Source organism: Bombina bombina, chromosome 10 (genome assembly GCF_027579735.1).
Source record: "Bombina bombina isolate aBomBom1 chromosome 10, aBomBom1.pri, whole genome shotgun sequence".
NCBI classification, from domain to species: domain Eukaryota; kingdom Metazoa; phylum Chordata; class Amphibia; order Anura; family Bombinatoridae; genus Bombina; species Bombina bombina.
In genome coordinates this window covers 27,819,406-27,838,426 of record NC_069508.1, presented here as the reverse complement: position 1 = coordinate 27,838,426, position 19,021 = coordinate 27,819,406, and the positions used below count along the sequence as shown (strand labels likewise).

Here is a 19,021-nt window from a genome sequence, read left to right as displayed (position 1 = left end):
CTAAGCCAGGGCGAAGTGGTCCTCCAGACGGGCAAAAGTCTTCATCCAGACGGCATCTTCTATCTTCATCCATCCGGTGCGGAGCGGGTCCATCTTCAAGACATCCGACGCGGAGCATCCTCCTCGGCCGACGACTACCCGATGAATGAAGGTTCCTTTAAGTGACGTCATCCAAGATGGCGTCCCTTAGATTCTATCAGCCAATCGGAATCTAAGGGACGCCATCTTGGATGACGTCACTTAAAGGAACCTTCATTCGTTGGGTAGTCGTCGGCCGAGGAGGATGCTCCACGTCGGATGTCTTGAAGATGGACCTGCTCCGTGCCGGATGGATGAAGATAGAATATGCCGTCTGGATGAAGACTTCTGCCCATTTGCAGGACCACTTCTGCCCAGCTTGGATGAAGACTTCTGCCCAGCTTAGGTTTTTTTAGTTAGTATTTTTTGGGGCGTTGGTTGTGTGGGTGGTGGGTTTTACTGTTGGGGGGTTTGCTTGTATTTTTTGTTTCAGGTAAAAGAGCTGATTACTTTGGGGCAATGCCCTGCAAAAGGCTCTTTTAAGAGCTATTGATAGTTAAGTTTAGGCTAGGGTTTTTTTTATTTTGGGGGGCTTTTTTTATTTTGATAGGGCTATTAGATTAGGTGTAATTAGTTTAAATTTCTGTAATTTGTTTATTATTTTCTGTAATTTAGTGTTTTGTTTTTTTTGTACTTTAGATAATTTAATTTAGTTAATTGTATTTAATGTAGTTAAAGTTTATTTAAATTATAGTGTAGTGTTAGGTGTAATTGTAACTTAGGTTAGGTTTTATTTTACAGGTACTTTTGCATTTATTTTAGCTAGGTAGTTATTAAATAGTTAATAACTATTTAGTAACTATTGTACCTAGTTAAAATAAATACAAACTTGCCTGTAAAATAAAAATAAACCCTAAGCTAGCTACAATGTAACTATTAGTTATATTGTAGCTAGCTCAGGGTTTATTTTATAGGTAAGTATTTAGTTTTAAATAGGAATAATGTAGTTAATGATAGGAATTTTATTTATATTTATTTAAATTAGATTTAAGTTAGGGGGTGTTAGGCTAAGACTTAGGTTTAGGAGTTAATAAATGTATTATAGTGGCGGCGACGTTGGGGACGTCAGATTAGGGGGTTAATAAGTGTTATGTAGGTGGCGGCGGTGTAGGGGGGGCAGTTTAGGGGTTAATAAGTATAATGTAGGTGGCGGCGGTGTAGGGGAGGGAAGATTAGGGGTTAATAAGTATAATGTAGGTGGCGGCAGTGTAGGGGGGGCAGATTAGGGGTTAATAAGTATAATGTAGGTGGCGGTGGGCTCCGGGAGTGGCAGGATAGGGGTTAATACGTTTAGAGTGGCGGTGGGCTCTGGGAGCAGTGGTTTAGGGGTTAATAACTTTATTTAGTTGCGGCGGGGTCCGTGAGCAGCGGTATAGGGGGTAAACAGTTTAGTATAGTGGCGGTGTTTAGTGACAGGGTACCAATAAAGCTGGGAAAAAGCCGAAGAGCAACGAGATCGATGACTGTTAGTTAACAACAGTCCGCTGCTCATCGCCCCGTACTTGGTGCACGGCTTTTTGACAGCTTTTTTGGTAACTTTGGAGAACGTATTCAGGTCCGCGGCAGCGATGTTAGGCAAACTTAGGCGAGAGTATTGGTGCCGACGAATGCAAGTAAGTTGACGGCTTGATAAGTAGATGCCATAGAGTTACCTGTCTGTTATATTCTAGAGATATCAGTGTGTCAAGCTATAGAGTTACCTGTCTGCTATATTCTAGAGATATAAGTGTGTCAAGCTATATAGTTACCTGTCTGCTATATTCTAAAGATATCAGTGTGTCAAGCTATAGAGTTACCTGTCTGCTATATTCTAGAGATATCAGTGTGTCAAGCTCTAGAGTTACCTGTCTACTGTGTTCTAGAGATACCTGTGTGTCAAACTATAGAGTTACCTGTCTGCTATTTTCTAGAGATATCAGTATGTCAAGCTATAGAGTTACCTGTCTGCTATATTCTATATCAGTGTGTCAAGCTATAGAGTTAGCTGTCTACTATATTCTTGTCACAGTGCTCAGTCTTGTATCTAGGAGAATACAGACAATAGCAAATGAATTGCTGGACCACAACTGCTGAGTCAGAAAGATACTTATAAATTTTATGTAGCAAAAAGATACAGGGAACCACACTTGTGAGTGTAGTAGCAATAGTGGTTACCTTGTATCACCAGGCTGTAATTGTTATAGGGATACACAAGTACATTACCCCTATATCTGCCACCTGTGCTAATTAGCACTAACAATTGCAGCAGGGAGAAATGTACTATAGTTTTCCCAAGGAATGCAAGATAATAAAAAGGGAACAGTATGTGCACAAACATATAAAAATAGCAAAAATTATGACCCCTTGAAATAGGAGGGAGAACTCGGGTGAAAACATAAAATGGAATGAACAACAAAAGTCAATTGGAGAATGTGGGTAAACCAGCACAAATGTTATGTGGCAAAACCTGAGGAGAAGTTAGTCTGAGATATCCGGTAACAAAATAACTTTGGGGCAAGTAGGAAATACAGAAATACTTATGTGGAGACAACTAGGACAAGTCTGCACACTTACTGAGTCTGGAGCGGTAAGAGAGTTCACAGGCTGGAAGTGGGAGATCCGGAGACAGTGAGCAGCAGGCGTGTGACGTCACTGCAAGGAAAACCGTTAGCGTAGAACTTGAGAGGGGAGCTGGATTGGAAGTGGAGCGGAGCTGTAAATGTGACCGGAGATCCGAGTTGCAGGTAGGAGAGGGGCTAATCCGGAAAGAGACTGTCACAGATGAAAGTTGTAGCAGGTTTGAGGATTACTACGGCTCTAGTGTGAACAGCGTTCACAAAGAAACAGCAGCAACAAAGAGACTTGAGTGTGAACAGCGTTCACAGGTGATTCTGCAGCAGCAGGGAGACTAGGTGTGAACAGCGTTCACATAGATTGGCTCAGGAATAGAATGAGGAATTCACTTCAATACTAAGCAATGAGGGAAGGGCCAATGATGTGTTTATATAGGGTGGAGTAATTGATGTATTGGAATCCTTAAAGGGACGGTCTGATGATGGTATTAACCAATCTCTAAGAATAGTCCTGACAGGATCCCCCCTTCAAGGAGCGACACCGGAGCTCAAGGTGCCGGACGTTCTGGGTTCCTCTGATGGAAACGAGAGATCAATCTGGGAGCTGAAATGTTAGTCGCTGGTTCCCAGGAGTCATCATCCTGAGGATAACCCTTCCAACTAACTAGGTACTGCAGAGTCCCATGACTGAGCCGAGAATCCAGTATAGCTCGAACTTCGTATTCTAGGTTTGGATCAATTTGAACAGGAGGAACGTAGGAATGTTTGGAAGATCCCCTCAGAGCACGGTATGGCTTAAGCAGGGACACATGAAAGGTTGGTGGATTTTTAAAGTATCAGGTAGAGTGAGACAAACTGCATTGACATTGATTATGCGTTCGATTGGATAAGGACCAACATAGAGTGGTGATAGTTTCTTGGAGGGACAATTCATTTTGAGATTCTTGGTGGAGAGCCAAACCAAATCTCCTACCATATATTGTGGTGGTGGTGTTCTATGTCTATCATAGTATTTCTTGTATATGGTTTTAGCGTTCTGTATGGAGGTCTCAATACACTTGAAGTTCGAAGAAATGATGTCTGAGATCTCAGAAATGGTGGGAGAGGTAGAGTCCTGGGTTGGATGTAAGTGAAAGGTAGGATGAAAGCCATAGTTAGAATAAAACGGTGTCTGATTAGTAGTTGAGTGTAATGTATTGTTATAGCAGAACTCAGCATATGGGAGATATTCCGCCCAGAGATGTTGTTGTGTAGAGCAGAAGGATCTCAAGAATTGTTCTAGCCATTGATTACAACGTTCCGTTTGTCCATTTGACTGTGGGTGGTATGCAGTGGTCAGTCTTCTATCAATGTGGAATAACCTACAGAATTCCATCCATAATTTGCTGGAGAATTGAGTTCCTCGGTCACTTAGTATAGTTTGGGGTAAACCATGAAGTTTGATAATGTGAGTGATGAGGAGCTGAACAGTCTCGAGAGAAGTTGGCAACTTGCTGAATGGGATGAAATGACACATTTTGGTGAATAGGTCTACCACAACAAGAATAGTGTTGTTCTTTGCGGATAGTGGTAAATCGACTATGAAGTCTAGGGCAATTTCAGACCAGGGTCTTTTGGGAGTTGGTAGTGGAAGTAAAAGACCATAGGGAGGTTGTTTCTTCCTCTTGGAAGTGGTACAAATGGGACATGTTAAGACATGTTGTGTAATATCACTACTCATCTTTGGCCACCAATAGTTCCTCTTGGCTAATTCTTGAGTTTTAGCAATACCAGGGTGTCCAGCAAGAGGAGAATCGTGTACTGCCTCAAGTAGAGATCTTCTGAGGGATGGTGGAATATAGAGACGGTTGTGGAAACAGTAGCAACCCTCTGAGTTGCGTTGCAAGAGGGGAAGTGGTTTAGTCTGATCGGTTTGCTGTTCCTTCAGGAGAAGAGGTAATGTATCTAAAGTGAAACAAAGAAAGTTCTGAGAAGGAATAACAGTTTGTTGAAGATGAGGAGTTATCGGTTCTTCAGGCATTCGTGAGAGAGCATCCGCCTTCTGGTTTTTTGAGGATGGACGGTAGTTAATGAGGAAGTTAAACCGCGAGAAGAAGAGGTTCCACCTAACTTGTCTGGCGGACAAGGTTCTTGTAGTTTTCAGGTATTGGAGATTACGGTGGTCAGTGTAGATCAGAGTTGGTAATTCAGTGCCTTCCAATAGATAACGCCAATGTTCGAGAGAAAGTTTTATGGCGAGGAGTTCCTTCTCCCCTATGGGGTAGTTTTGTTCAGCAGTGTTTAGGGTTCGTGAATAGAAGGCTACGGGGTGTAAAGGTTTCGTTATGGCGACTCTTTGTGATAGAACTGCTCCTATCGCATAATTGGAGGCGTCGACCTCTAAAATATATTGGAGTTTAGGGTCTGGGAAATGCAGAATAGGTGCACTAGTGAATTTCTGTTTGAAGAAGTCAAAAGCTTCCTGTGACTCAGCTGTCCATTTAAAAGGTATATTGGCTTTAGTGAGTCTGGTTAAAGGTATTGCTAACTTAGAAAAATTTCTTATAAATTTACGATAGAAGTTAGCAAACCCCATAAAACACTGTACCTGACGTTTAGACTTTGGAGTAGGCCAATTTACTATTGCTGTAATTTTATTATCCTCCATACGAATACCAGAAGGAGAAATTTCATAACCCAGGAACGAAATAGTTTGTGAATTGAAAATGCATTTTTCAGCTTTGGCATACAAGTAGTTACTTCTTAGCCTGGATAAAACTTGTCTTACATGATATACATGCTGTTCATAGGTCTTAGAATATATAAGGATATCATCCAAGTAAATAACGATATATACGTCTAGAACGTCTCTAAACAGGTCGTTTATCAGATGCTGGAAAGTAGCAGGGGCATTACACAACCCGAATGGCATGACGACGTATTCAAAGAGGCCGTACCGAGTGCGAAACGCCGTCAGCCATTCGTCGCCAGATCTTATACGGACCAGATTGTATGCTCCCCTTAGATCCAACTTCGTGAAGAATCTAGCCCCTTCGAGTCTCTCAATGAGCTCTGGGATTAGAGGTAGGGGGTAGCGATTCTTCACTGTGATCTTGTTTAATTGACGATAGTCAATTATGGGTCTAAGAGTCCCATCTTTATTTTTAACAAAAAATATGCCTGCTCCAGCTGGAGAGGTGGAAGGTCGGATAAAGCCTTTTTTCAAATTCTCATCCAGATAAGTTTTGAGGTGTTCTAATTCTGAATTTGATAGTGGAAATATATGTCAGAAGGGGATCTCTGAACCTGGATAGATCTCTATGGGACAATCGTACTTCCTATGAGGAGCAAGACTGTCAGCCTCCTTTTTACTAAAGACATCTGTAAAATCTCTATAAACCTCAGGTATATCACTATGATCAGGCACTGCAGAAGTCTGAAGAATAGTATCAGGGAGACAGGTGTTTACACAGTAAGGAGAATTGTATGTAAGTGTTGATGTATTCCAATCAATCTGTGGATTATGTGTATGTAACCATTGAATGCCTAAAACTATAGGTGAAACAGGAGAACAAATAACGTCAAATGATAAGTATTCCTTATGGTGGTCAGAACAGGTTACCAGTAGAGGGATAGTATGGTATTCTACGGGCCCAGTGGTTATGGTTTTCCCATCTATACCTCTTAAAAAGACAGGAGAGCTTTTTTTCATTAGTGCTATTTTATTGGTAGTGCAGAAATCTTTATCAATATAGGAAGCTGTGGCTCCGGAGTCAATTATCGCGGAGGCGGCTAGACGCAACTGATCCCACTGCAAAAGAAGGAGCAATTTTAGATAGGAGGACGAACTGTGCTGGGTGTTACAACAGAAGGAATGAGAAAGGTTCTTAGCCTTATTTTGTCTCAAGAGGGAAGGACATTCCTTGACTGTATGGTCCTCAGATGCACAGTATAAACATAAGTTGTTAGTACATCTTCTAAGTTTTTCTTGGGGCGATAGAGGCCCTTTTACGAATCCAATATCCATGGGTTCAGTAGAACTTTTGCTGGATGATTGAACATGTGTACTGGTACCAAGCTTTTTTGAGATAGGGTCATGACTGGACCTTTCCTGGTGTCTCTCCCTAAGACATCTATCTATAGTTATGCTGAGTGTCATCAACTCTTCTAGAGTATTGGGGAGCTCTGATCTTGATAGCTCATCCTTAATACCATCTGAGAGCCCTAATCTGAATTAATTCCTGAGGGAAAGGTTGTTCCACTGGGAATCCTTTGCCCACTTCTTGAATTCTGTGATATAGTCCTCTACCACTCTCTTTTTCTGTTTAAGAGCCCACATAGCATTTTCAGCGGTAAGCTGCTTATATGGATCTTCATAAAGTTGGCCCATTGCTGTGAAAAAATTCTCTAGAGAATTCAGTATCTCTTCATTACTCTCAAAATAGGTATTAGCCCAGGTACGTGGCTCACCTCTAAGATATGATATAGTAGTGAGTACTCTAACCCTGTCATTAGGGTAGGTTTGTGGCTTGAGGGCGAACATTAACAGACAGGCATTTTTAAACTCCCTATAGAGGGTCCTGTCACCATAGAACTTTTCTGGTGGGCTAACCTGGGGTTCTGTAAGAGGGATTCTTTTATCCACTACGTCCCTGATATAGGCTTTAAGTGAATCATTTTCTGCTTTTAGGGTATTTAACCCAGCAGTTAAAAGGTCAACCCTTTGAATTAAAGCTTGCATCTGGGTATTGATCTCAGCTGGGTCCATAGTTGAAAATGGCTTAGTATTCTGTCACAGTGCTCAGTCTTGTATCTAGGAGAATACAGACAATAGCAAATTAATTGCTGGACCACAACTGCTGAGTCAGAAAGATACTTATAAATGTTATGTAGCAAAAAGATACAGGGAACCACACTTGTGAGTGTAGTAGCAATAGTGGTTACCTTGTATCACCAGGCTGTAATTGTTATAGGGATACACAAGTACATTACCCCTATAGCTGCCACCTGTGCTAATTAGCACTAACAATTGCAGCAGGGAGAAATGTACTATAGTTTTCCCAAGGAATGCAAGATAATAAAAAGGGAACAGTATGTGCACAAACATATAAAAATAGCAAAAATTATGACCCCTTGAAATAGGAGGGAGAACTCGGGTGAAAACATAAAATGGAATGAACAACAAAAGTCAATTGGAGAATGTGGGTAAACCAGCACAAATGTTATGTGGCAAAACCTGAGGAGAAGTTAGTCTGAGATATCCGGTAACAAAATAACATTGGGGCAAGTAGGAAATACAGAAATACTTATGTGGAGACAACTAGGACAAGTCTGCACACTTACTGAGTCTGGAGCAGTAAGAGAGTTCACAGGCTGGAAGCGGGAGATCTGGAGACAGTGAGCAGCAGGCGTGTGACGTCACCGCAAGGAAAGCCGTTAGCGTAGAACTTGAGAGGGGAGCTGGATTGGAAGTGGAGCGGAGCTGTAAATGTGACCGGAGATCCGAGTTGCAGGTAGGAGAGGGGCTAATCCGGAAAGAGACTGTCACAGATGAAAGTTGTAGCAGGTTTGAGGATTACTACGGCTCTAGTGTGAACAGCGTTCACAAAGAAACAGCAGCAACAAAGAGACTTGAGTGTGAACAACGTTCACAGGTGATTCTGCAGCAGCAGGGAGACTAGGTGTGAACAGCGTTCACATAGATTGGCTCAGGAATAGAATGAGGAATTCACTTCAATACTAAGCAATGAGGGAAGGGCCAATGTGGTGTTTATATAGGGTGGAGTAATTGATGTATTGGAATCCTTAAAGGGACGGTCTGATGATGGTATTAACCAATCTCTAAGAATAGTCCTGACAATTCTAGAGATATCAGTGTGTCAAACTATAGAGTTACCTGTCTGCTCTATTCTAGAGATATATGTGTGCAAAGCTATATAATTACCTGTCTGCTATATTCTAGAGATATCAGTGTGCCAAGCTATAAAGTTACCTGTCTGCTATATTCTAGAGATATCAGTGTGTCAAGCTATAAAGTTACCTGTCTGCTATATTCTAGAGATATCAGTGTGTCAAGCTCTAGAGTTAACTGTCTGCTGTGTTCTAGAGATACCTGTGTATCAAGCTATAGAGTTACATGTCTGATATATTTTAGAGATATCAGTGTGTCAAGCTATATACTTACCTGTCTATGATATTCTAGAGATATCAGTGTGTCAAGCTATAGAGTTACATTTCTGCTATAATTTAGATATATCAGTGTGTAAAACTATAGATTAACCTGTCTGCTATTTTCTAGAGATATTTGTGTGTCATGCTATAAAGTTACCTGTCTGCTATATTCTAGAGATATCAGTGTGTCAAGTTCTAGAGTTACCTGTCTGCTGTGTTCTAGAGATATCAGTGTATCAAGCTATAGAGTTACCTGTCTGCTGTGTTCTAGAGATACCTGTGTGTCAAGCTATAGAGTTACATGTCTGCTATATTCTAGAGATATTGGTGTGTCATGCTGTAGAGTTACCTGTCTGCTTTATTCTAGAGATATCAGTGTGTCAAGCACTAGAGTTACCTGTCTGCTAAAATTTAGATATATCAGTGTGTAAAACTATAGATTAACCTATCTGCTATATTCTAGAGATATCTGTGTGTCATGCAATAGAGTTACCTATCTGCTATATTCTAGAGATATCAATGTGTCAAGCTCTAGAGTTAACTGTCTGCCATATTCTAGAGATATTAGTGTGTCAAGAACTAGAGTTACCTGTCTGCTAAAATTTAGATATATCAGTGTGTAAAACTATAGATTAACCTATCTGCTATATTCTAGAGATATCTGTGTGTCATGCAATAGAGTTACCTGTCTGCTATATTCTAGAGATAGCAGTGTGTCAAGCACTAGAGTTATGTGTCTGCTATATTCTAGAGCAGGGGTGGGCAAGATTTAGATAGCGATCTACCAGTGGACCGCGAGTTAATTTTGAGGTGACCACCTGTAAGATTTCAAAAGTCTGCATAATAAGAGAAAGATTTCTCACACATCTACGGCGGTGAGGCTCTTTACTCAGAATCTAGAATTCTAGATAGAATCTAGATTCTGAGTGAAGAGCCTTGCCACTGTAGATGTGTGAGAAATCTTTCTCTTATTCAGATTTTTGAAATTGGCTATGACTCTAAATCTATGACGGCGGTATGGGCATTGTACATCAGCATGCGCGACGCAGCTGTAGTTGATCTTACTGCTCCAGCTTTGGTTACAAGACCTGCCCCCTAATCAACTTGACATGGTGTTCAGCCAATAAAGCTACATTTGTAGAATGAGTCTTGATCCATCTTGATTGTGAGACTACTTATCATACACAGGCGCAGTACACAGATAAGGTTGCTTGATGATCCCAGCATGACGTAAAGAGAGAGCTCTCGCAGTAAGTAAAGACAGAGCTTGTCTGCATTTGTTATTAAAGAGCACGGCTGATTTTTAAAGCTGTATTATTTGTATCAAAAATGCATTTTTCAGCCAGCAGGTCCTATTTGTAGCAACAATAATTTTTTTCTACGTGGTTACACAGTGTGTGCTGGACTATTCTTTGTGTTTTTTTAATAAATACATTATTGCAATTATTATTATTAAGACGTGTTTTTTCTTTTTATTTAGTTAGGTGACCACGTCACTTGGAATAAAATTAGAGGTAGTCCTTGCCTTACATATATCTGTGTGTCAAGCTATAGAGTTACCCGTCTGCTATATTCTAGAAATATCAGTCTGTCAAACTATAGATTTACCTGTCTGCTATATTCTAGAGATATCAGTCTGTCAAACTATAGATTTACCTGTCTGCTATATTCTAGATATATCAGTGTGTCAAGCTCTACAGTTACCTGTCTACTATATTCTAGCTATATCAGTGTGCCAAGCTCTAGAGTTACCTGTCTACTATATTCTAGAGATATCAGTGTGTCAAGCTATAGAGGCCTATTTAAGAAATGTCTTGCGGACCTGATCCGACAGTGCGGATCAGGTCCGCAAGACATCGCTGAATGCGGAGAGCGTATTCTAGAGATATCAGTGTGTCATGCTATAAAGTTACCTGTCTGCTATATTCTAGAAATATCAGTGTGTCATGATATAGAGTTACCTATCTGCTATTTTCTAGAGATATCAGTGTGTCAAGCACTAGAGTTACCTGTCTGCTATATTCTAGAGATATCAGTGTGTCAAACTATAGATTTACCTGTCTGCTATATTCTAGATATATCAGTGTGTCAAACTCTAGAGTTATCTGTCTGCTATATTGTACATATATCAGTGTTTCAAGCTCTAGAGTTACCTATCTACTATATTCTAGTGATATCAGTGTGTCAAGCACTAGAGTTACCTGTCTGCTATATTCTAGAGATATCAGTGTGTCATGCTATAGAGTTACCTGTCTGCTATATACTAGAGATATCAGTGTGTCAAACTTTAGATTTACCTGTCTGCTATATTCTAGATATATCAGTGTGTCAAGCTCTAGAGTTACCGGTCTACTATATTCTAGAGATATCAGTGTGCTAAGCTCTAGAGTTACCTGTCTACTATATTCAAGAGATATCAGTGTGTCAAGCTATAGAGTTACCTGTCTGCTATATTCTAGAGATATCAGTGTGTCATGCTATAGAGTTACCTGTCTGCTATATTCTAGAGATATCAGTGTGTCAAACTATAGATTTACCTGTCTGCTGTGTTCTAGAGATATCATTGTTTCAAACTAGAGAGCTACCTGTCTGCTATATTCTAGAGATATCAGTGTGTCAAACTATAGATGTACCTGTCTGCTATATTCTAGAGATATCAGTGTTTCAAGCTCTAGATTTACCTGTCTGCTGTGTTCTAGAGATACCTGTGTGTCAAACTATAAAGTTACATGTCTGCTATATTCTAGAAATATCAGTGTGTCATGCTATAGAGTTACCTGTCTGCTTTATTCTAGAGATATCAGTGTGTCAAGCACTAGAGTTACCTGTCTGCTATAATTTAGATATATCAGTGTGTAAAACTATAGATTAACCTGTCTGCTATATTCTAGAGATATCTGTGTATCATGCTATAGAGTTACTTGTCTGCTATATCAGATTAAACTGTCTGCTATATTCTAGAGATATCAGTGTGTCAATCTATAATTTACCTGTCTGCTGTGTTCTAGAGATATCAGTGCGTCTAACTATAGATTTACCTGTCTGCTATATTCTAGAGATATCAGTGTGTCAAGCTCTAGAGTTACCTGTCTGCTATATTCTAGATATATCAGTGTGTCAATCACTAAAGTTAACTGTCTGCTATATTCTAGAGATATCAGTGTGTCAAGCACTAGAGTTACCTGTCTGCTATATTCTAGAGATATCAGTGTGTCAAGCACTAGAGTTACCTGTCTGCTATATTCTAGAGATATCAGTGTGTCAAACTATAGATTTACCTGTCTGCTATATTCTAGAGATATCAGTGTGTCAAACTATAGATTTACCTATCTGCTATATTCTAGAGATATCAGTGTGTCAAACTATAGATTTACCTGTTTGCTATATTCTAGATATATCAGTGTGTCAAGCTCTAGAGTTACCTGTTCTCTATATTCTAGAGATATCAGTGTGTCAAACTATAGATTTACCTGTGTGCTATATTCTAGATATATCAGTGTGTCAAGCTCTAGAGTTACCTGTTCTCTATATTCTAGAGATATCAGGGTGTCAAGTTATAGAGTTACCTGTCTACTATATTCAAGAGATATCAGTGTGTCAAGCTCTAGATTTACCTGTCTGCTATATTCTAGAGATATCAGTGTGTCAAGCTCTTGAGTTACCTGTCTGCTATATTCTAGAGATATCAGTGTGTTAAACTATAGAGTTAAATGTCTGCTGTGTTCTACAAATATCAGTGTGTCAAGCTATAGAGTTACCTGTCTGTTGTGTTTTAGAGATATCAGTGTGTCAAGCTATAGTTACTTGTCTACTGTGTTCTAGAGATATCAGTGTGTCAAGCTATAGTTACTTGTCTACTGTGTTCTAGAGATATCAGTGTGTCAAGCACTAGCGTTACCTGTCTGCTATATTCTAGAGATATCGGTGTGTCAAACTATAGAGTTACCTGTCTGCTGTGTTCTAGAGATATCAGTGTGTACGGAGCTTGAAGGGCCGTGTTTCTGGCGAGGCTTCATAACCCTGTCCTCCTGCTCTAAATAAACTAACTAAAGTACAAAAAATAAAAAAAGCTAAGTTACAAAAAATAAAAAAAATAAGTTACAAATATTTAAAACATATTACAACAATTTTAAGCTACTTACACCTAATCTAAGCCCCCTAATAAAATAACAAAGCCCCCCAAAATAAAAAAATGCCCTACCCTATTCTAAATTAAAAAAGTTCAAAGCTCTTTTACCTTACCAGCCCTTAAAAGGGCCTTTTGCGGGGCATGCCCCAAAGAATTCAGCTCTTTTGCCTGTAAATGAAAAATACAACCCCCCCAACATTAAAACCCACCACCCACATACCCCTAATCTAACCCAAACCCCCCTTAAATAAACCTAACACTACCCCCCTGAAGATCATCCTACCTTTAGTCGACTTCAGCCAGCCGACCCACCGATGGAACCGAAGAGGAGATCCGGAACGGAAGAAGTCATCATCCAAGGGGCGCTGAAGAAATCTTTCATCCGATGAAGTCATCATCCAGGCGGCGCTGAAGAATTCATCCATCCGGGCTATGTCATCTTCCAATCAGCGTTTTAAATTTTAATCCATCCGGAGCGGAGCCATCTTCAGACGAGCCGACGCGGAGCCATCCTCTTCTTCCCGACGACTACCGACGAATGGATATTCCTTTAAGGGACGTCATCCAAGATGGCGTCCCTTCGATTCCGATTGGCTGATAGGATTCTATCAGCCAATCTGAATTAAGGTAGGAAAAATCTGATTGGCTGATTGAATCAGCCAATCAGATTCAAGTTCAATCCGATTGGCTGATCCAATCAGCCAATCAGATTGAGCTTGCATTCGGAAGCGCCCCTTGGATGATGACTTCTGCCGCTCTGGATCTCCTCTTCGGTTCCATCGATGGTCGGCTGACTGAAGACGACTCAAGGTAGGATGATCTTAAGGGGGGTAGTGTTAGGTTTTTTTAAGGGGGGTTTGGGTTAGATTAGGGGTATGTGGGTGGTGGGTTTTATTGTTGGGGGGTTGTATTTTTCTTTTACAGGCAAAAGAGCTGAATTCTTTGGGGCATGCCCCGCAAAAGGCCCTTTTAAGGGCTGGTAAGGTAATAGAGCTTTGAACTTTTTAATTTAGAATAGGGTAGGGAATTTTTTTATTTTGGGGGGCTTTGTTATTTTATTAGGGGGCTTAGATTAGGTGTAAGTAGCTTAAAATTGTTGTAATATTTTTTAAATGTTTGTAACTTATTTTTTTTATTTTTTGTACTTTAGTTAGTTTATTTAATTGTATTTAATTGTATTTATTTGTAGGTAATTTATTTAATTAATTTAATGATAGTGTAGTGTTAGGTTTAATTGTAACTTAGGTTAGGATTTATTTTACAGGTAATTTTGTATTTCTTTTAGCTAGGTAGTTATTAAATAGTTAATAACTATTTAATAACTATTCTAACTAGCTAAAATAAATACCAAGTTACCTGTAAAATAAATATAAATCCTAAAATAGCTACAATGTAATTATTAATTACATTGTAGCTATCTTAGGGTTTATTTTACAGGTAAGTATTTAGTTTTAAATAGAAATAATTTATTTAATGATAGTGTAGTGTTAGGTGTAATTGTAACTTAGGTTAGTTTTTATTTTACAGGTAAATTTCTCTTTATTTTAGCTAAGTAGCTATTAAATAGTTAATAACTATTTAATAGCTATTGTACCTAGTTAAAATAAATTGTAAGTTGCCTGTAAAATAAAAATAAATCCTAAGATAGCTACAATATAATTATTATTTATATCGTAGCTATATTAGGGTTTATTTTAAAGGTAAGTATTTAGTTTTAAATAGGATTAATTTATTTAATAAGAGAAATATTATTTAGATTTATTTAATTAATATTTAAGTTAGGTGGGTTTTAGGGTTAGTGTTAGACTTAGGTTTAGGGGTTAATAATTTTATTACAGTGTCAACGGTGTAGGGGGGGCAGGATAGGGTTTAATAAACTTATTATAGGTGGCGACGGTGTAGGGGGGGCAGATTAGGGGTTAATAAGTTTAATATAGGTTGCGGCGGGGTCCGGGAGCGGCGGTTTAGGTGTTAAACTATTTATTTAGTTGCGGCGAGGTCCGGGATCGGCAGGATAGGGGTTAATAACTTTATTATAGAGGGCGGCGGTATAGGGGGCGCAGGATAGGGGTTAATAGGTATCATGTAGGTGGCGGCGGGGTCTGGGAGCAGCGGTTTAGGGGTTAATCAGTTTATTAGAGTGGCGGTGGGCTCCGGGAGTGGCGGTTTAGGGGGTAATACATTTATTTAGTTGCGGCGGTGTAGGGGGGACAGATTAGGGATGTTTAGACTCGGGGTACATGTTAGGGTGTTAGGTGTAGACAGTTCCCATAGAAATCAATGGTATGTCGGGCAGCAGCGAACATGAACTTTCGCTATGGTCAGACTCCCCTTGATTCCTATGGGATCCGCCGCCTCCAGGGCGGCGGATTGAAAACCAGGTACGCTGGGCCGGAAAAGTGCTGAGCGTACCTGATAGTTTTTTGATAACTAGCAAAAGTAGTCAGATTGTGCCGCACTTGTGTGCGGAACATCTGTAGTGACGTAAGCATCGATCTGTGTCGGACTGAGTCCGGCGGATCGAAGCTTACATCACTAAATTCTACTTTTGCCGGTATTTAGGGCTTGATAACTAAGGCCAATCAGTCTCGCCACAAATATGCTGCGGAATTCCAGCGTATTTGAGGTTGACGGCTTGATAACTAGGCCCCATATTCATAAACTGATTTATAATTAACTAGTCCTAAAGCCCATTCACACGGGCCGTTTTTTGCAGTACAGCGGTCCCACCCCTTGTGCTCTCTCCCTCCCCCTATCTTTTACGCTCTCTCTCCCCCTCTCTCTTTTGCTCTCTCTCCCCCCTCTTTTGTGCATTCTCCCCCTCTCTTTTGCTCTCTCTATCCCCTCTATTTGGTTCTCTCTATCCCCCCCTCTCTTTTGCTCTTTCCCCTCTCTTTTTGCTCCCTCTCTCCCCCCTCTCTTTTGCTTTCTCTCCCCCCTCTCTTTAGCTCTCTCCCCCCTCTCTTTTGCGCTCTCTCCCCCCCTCTCTTTTGCTCTCTCTCCCCCTCTCTTTTGCGCTTTCTCTCTCCTCTCTCTCTTTTGCACTCTCTCCCCCTCTCTTTTGCGCTCTCCCCCCCCTCTCTTTTGCGCTCTCTCCCCCTCTCTTTTGCGCTCTCTCTCCCCTCTCTTTTGCGCTCTCTCTCCCCCCCTCTCTTTTGCACTCTCTCTCCCCCCTCTCTTTTGTGCTCTCTCTCTCCCCCTCTCTTTTGTGCTCTCTCCCCCTCTCTTTTGCACTCTCTCCCCTTCTCTTTTGCGATCTCTCTCCACTCTCTTTTGCGCTCTCTCTCTCTCCCCCCTCTCTTTTGCACTCTCTCTTTTCCCTCTCTTTTGCACTCTCTCTCTCTCCCCCCTCTCTTTTGCGCTCTCTCTCTCCCCCCTCTCTTTTGCTCTGTCTCTCTCCCCATCCATCTCTTTTGCTCTGTCTCTCTCCCCATCCCTCTCTTTGGCTCTCTCCCCCTCTCTTTTGCGCTCTCTCTCTCTCCCACCTCTCTTTTGCGCTCTCTCTCTCCCCCTCTCTTTTGCTCTCTCTCCCCCTCTCTTTTGCGCTCTCTCTCTCCTCCACTCTTTTGCGCTCTCTCTCTCCCCCTCTCTTTTGCGCTCTCTCTCTCCCCCTCTCTTTTGCACTCTCTCTCCCTCTCTTTTGCGTTCTCTCTCTCCCCCTCTTGTTTGCGCTCTCTCCCCCTCTCTTTTGCGCTCTCTCTCCCCCTCTCTTTTGCGCTCTCTCCCACCTCTCTTTTGCTCTCTCTCTCTCCACTCCTTTCTTTTGTTATCTCTCTTTCCCCCTCTTATTTTCTCTCTCTCACCACTCTTGCTCTTTCCCATCTATTTTGTTCTTTCCCCTTCTCTTTCTATCTCTCTCCCCTTCTCTTTCTTCTTCTCTCCCCTCTATCCCTCTCGCGTGTGTGGCCACGCCCCCGCCATGCCCGGCCACGCCCCTGTCACCCCGCTCACACCCGGGCACGCCCACTTTCAGGTAGGGACTCTAAGACCAGGTGTGTTTGTCCTCGTTCTGTCTCTACTGCGCATGACAGCTACGGACAAACACACTTGGCCTATTATATAGGATAGTGTAATATAGTATAGGCTATAAATGAATGCAATACTTACACTGGCCATGCTCTCTGAAACATCAAGTACTAACGTGATGACTCTGTTGCTGGGCTGCAATAGGGAGAACGTAGGAGGAGTAGGTATGGACGTACTACTGGATGGTGGAGTAGATTTAATATCAGTGGAACTCATGATGACTTCCCAAGTACTGCGTAAGTTGCACATTCTGTTTTGCAAGGTTGGAGCCTCTGTATTATGGGTAGTTGCATCACAGAACTTAGATACCTAAATGTGTTGAAAAATAGTATATTATTGCTTATAATGTATATTTAAAGTAGAATATGCTATTTAACATTTGTATATATACATAGTACACATCAGCAATAAACAGCACAGTACACAGATTGTGATACAAAAAAATGCTATACATAGTAAAAGAAATTGAATGCAATATCATGGTTTCATTTTGCCTGTAATTTATGTCTGAAAATTGTGGGGTTTCCAATCATAAAAACCTGAAAGAGCTCATAGAAACTTCACAAGCCCAACCCTGCCACATATCCTCACTTTATTGTTTGTTTTCTCACAATTTCTGCTGAAGAAAAACAATAGATATTTAACACAATGGCAATTAACATAACAGGCTCCATTTATAAAGCAGTGGTTGCTGCTTCAGAAGCCCATTGTTCAGGACCTGAAACAAAAGTTCAAAAACAACGGTCGTGCGACTGCCGCTTCTTAACCTGTCCATTGAAATCATCCTGATCTGATACAGAACTAGATTGTGAGTGGAGCATTATTTAACGCTCCCACTCCCATGCTAACTGCGCTAGAGGTAAGCTTTCTGCGTGTGACGTGCAGCACGCATATTACAAGTTGAAAGTAAAAAGTTATCGCTCGTGCAATAACCTAATGCGTGCGCAAACACAATCGCATTTTCTTATGTGCGCTAACCCAACATAAAAATAAGAATATTTCACATTCCAATTCTCTTCACATAGAAGAATATGTTCTTTTTATTCATAAATACATATTTATATATGTGTATTCAAGGATTGATACAGCGCCTATATATCCATTAAACTGTTGGGGTATGTAAGGAATATAAAATTAAATAAAATAAATGAAAGTCCAGCTAAAAATTACATATAAAATATATGAACTATGAAACAATGTTCATATGAGTCCTAAGAATGTATATAGTCCGTAATGAATCTCCAGATATAGTTGATATGCAGTTATAGATGGTATATAATACCCTTACCAGATATTACCTCAATCGAATGAGGTAAGTATGCCGCACTGGGGGTATATATAGATGATTGGATTTCCTCCTTGTATCCAGCTGAGATGCCTCTTTTAGTATTCGTTAGCCTTACACTTCCTATGGGTTGGTGGTTGGCCTCTTGGAGTGCTTTTTCTGTCTTCTCAGTGGTCACTGAGAAGGGAGAACCGCAGAGGCTGTGTGGACTGGAGTTTATACCAAGACAGAAAAAGCACTCCAAGAGGCCAACCACCAACCCATAGGAAGTGTAAGGGATCTATTCACCATCAGAAACACATCCCTGCATACTCCAGGAGGCTAACGAATACTAAAAGAGGCATCTCAGCTGGATACAAGGAGGAAATCCAATCATCTATATATACCCCCAGTGCGGCATACTTACCTCATTCGATTGAGGTAATATCTGGTAAGGGTATTATATACCATCTATAACTGCATATCAACTATATCTGGAGATTCATTACGGACTATATACATTCTTAGGACTCATATGAACATTGTTTCATAGTTCATATATTTTATAGGTAATTTTTAGCTGGACTTTCATTTATTTTATTTAATTTTATATTCCTTACATACCCCAACAGTTTAATGGATATATAGGCGCTGTATCAATCCTTGAATACACATTTACTCTTACTGTCTAGGGCTTCACATCCCTCCCAGTACTTGTCCTATATAGCTGCCACTATATCCTACTCATTTTTTGACTAGCGCCTACTACAGAGTATCACTTGTATCAACTCAGTTCACTGAGGGGACACATTTTACTTACTC

The 19,021-nt window shown here is 40.6% G+C and overlaps 1 pseudogene; it reads right to left on the bottom strand.

Annotated features, from left to right (window-relative positions):
* Nucleotides 1-19,021, bottom strand: part of LOC128640674 (calcium-activated chloride channel regulator 1-like) — a 125,832-nt pseudogene that overhangs the window by 47,627 nt on the left and 59,184 nt on the right.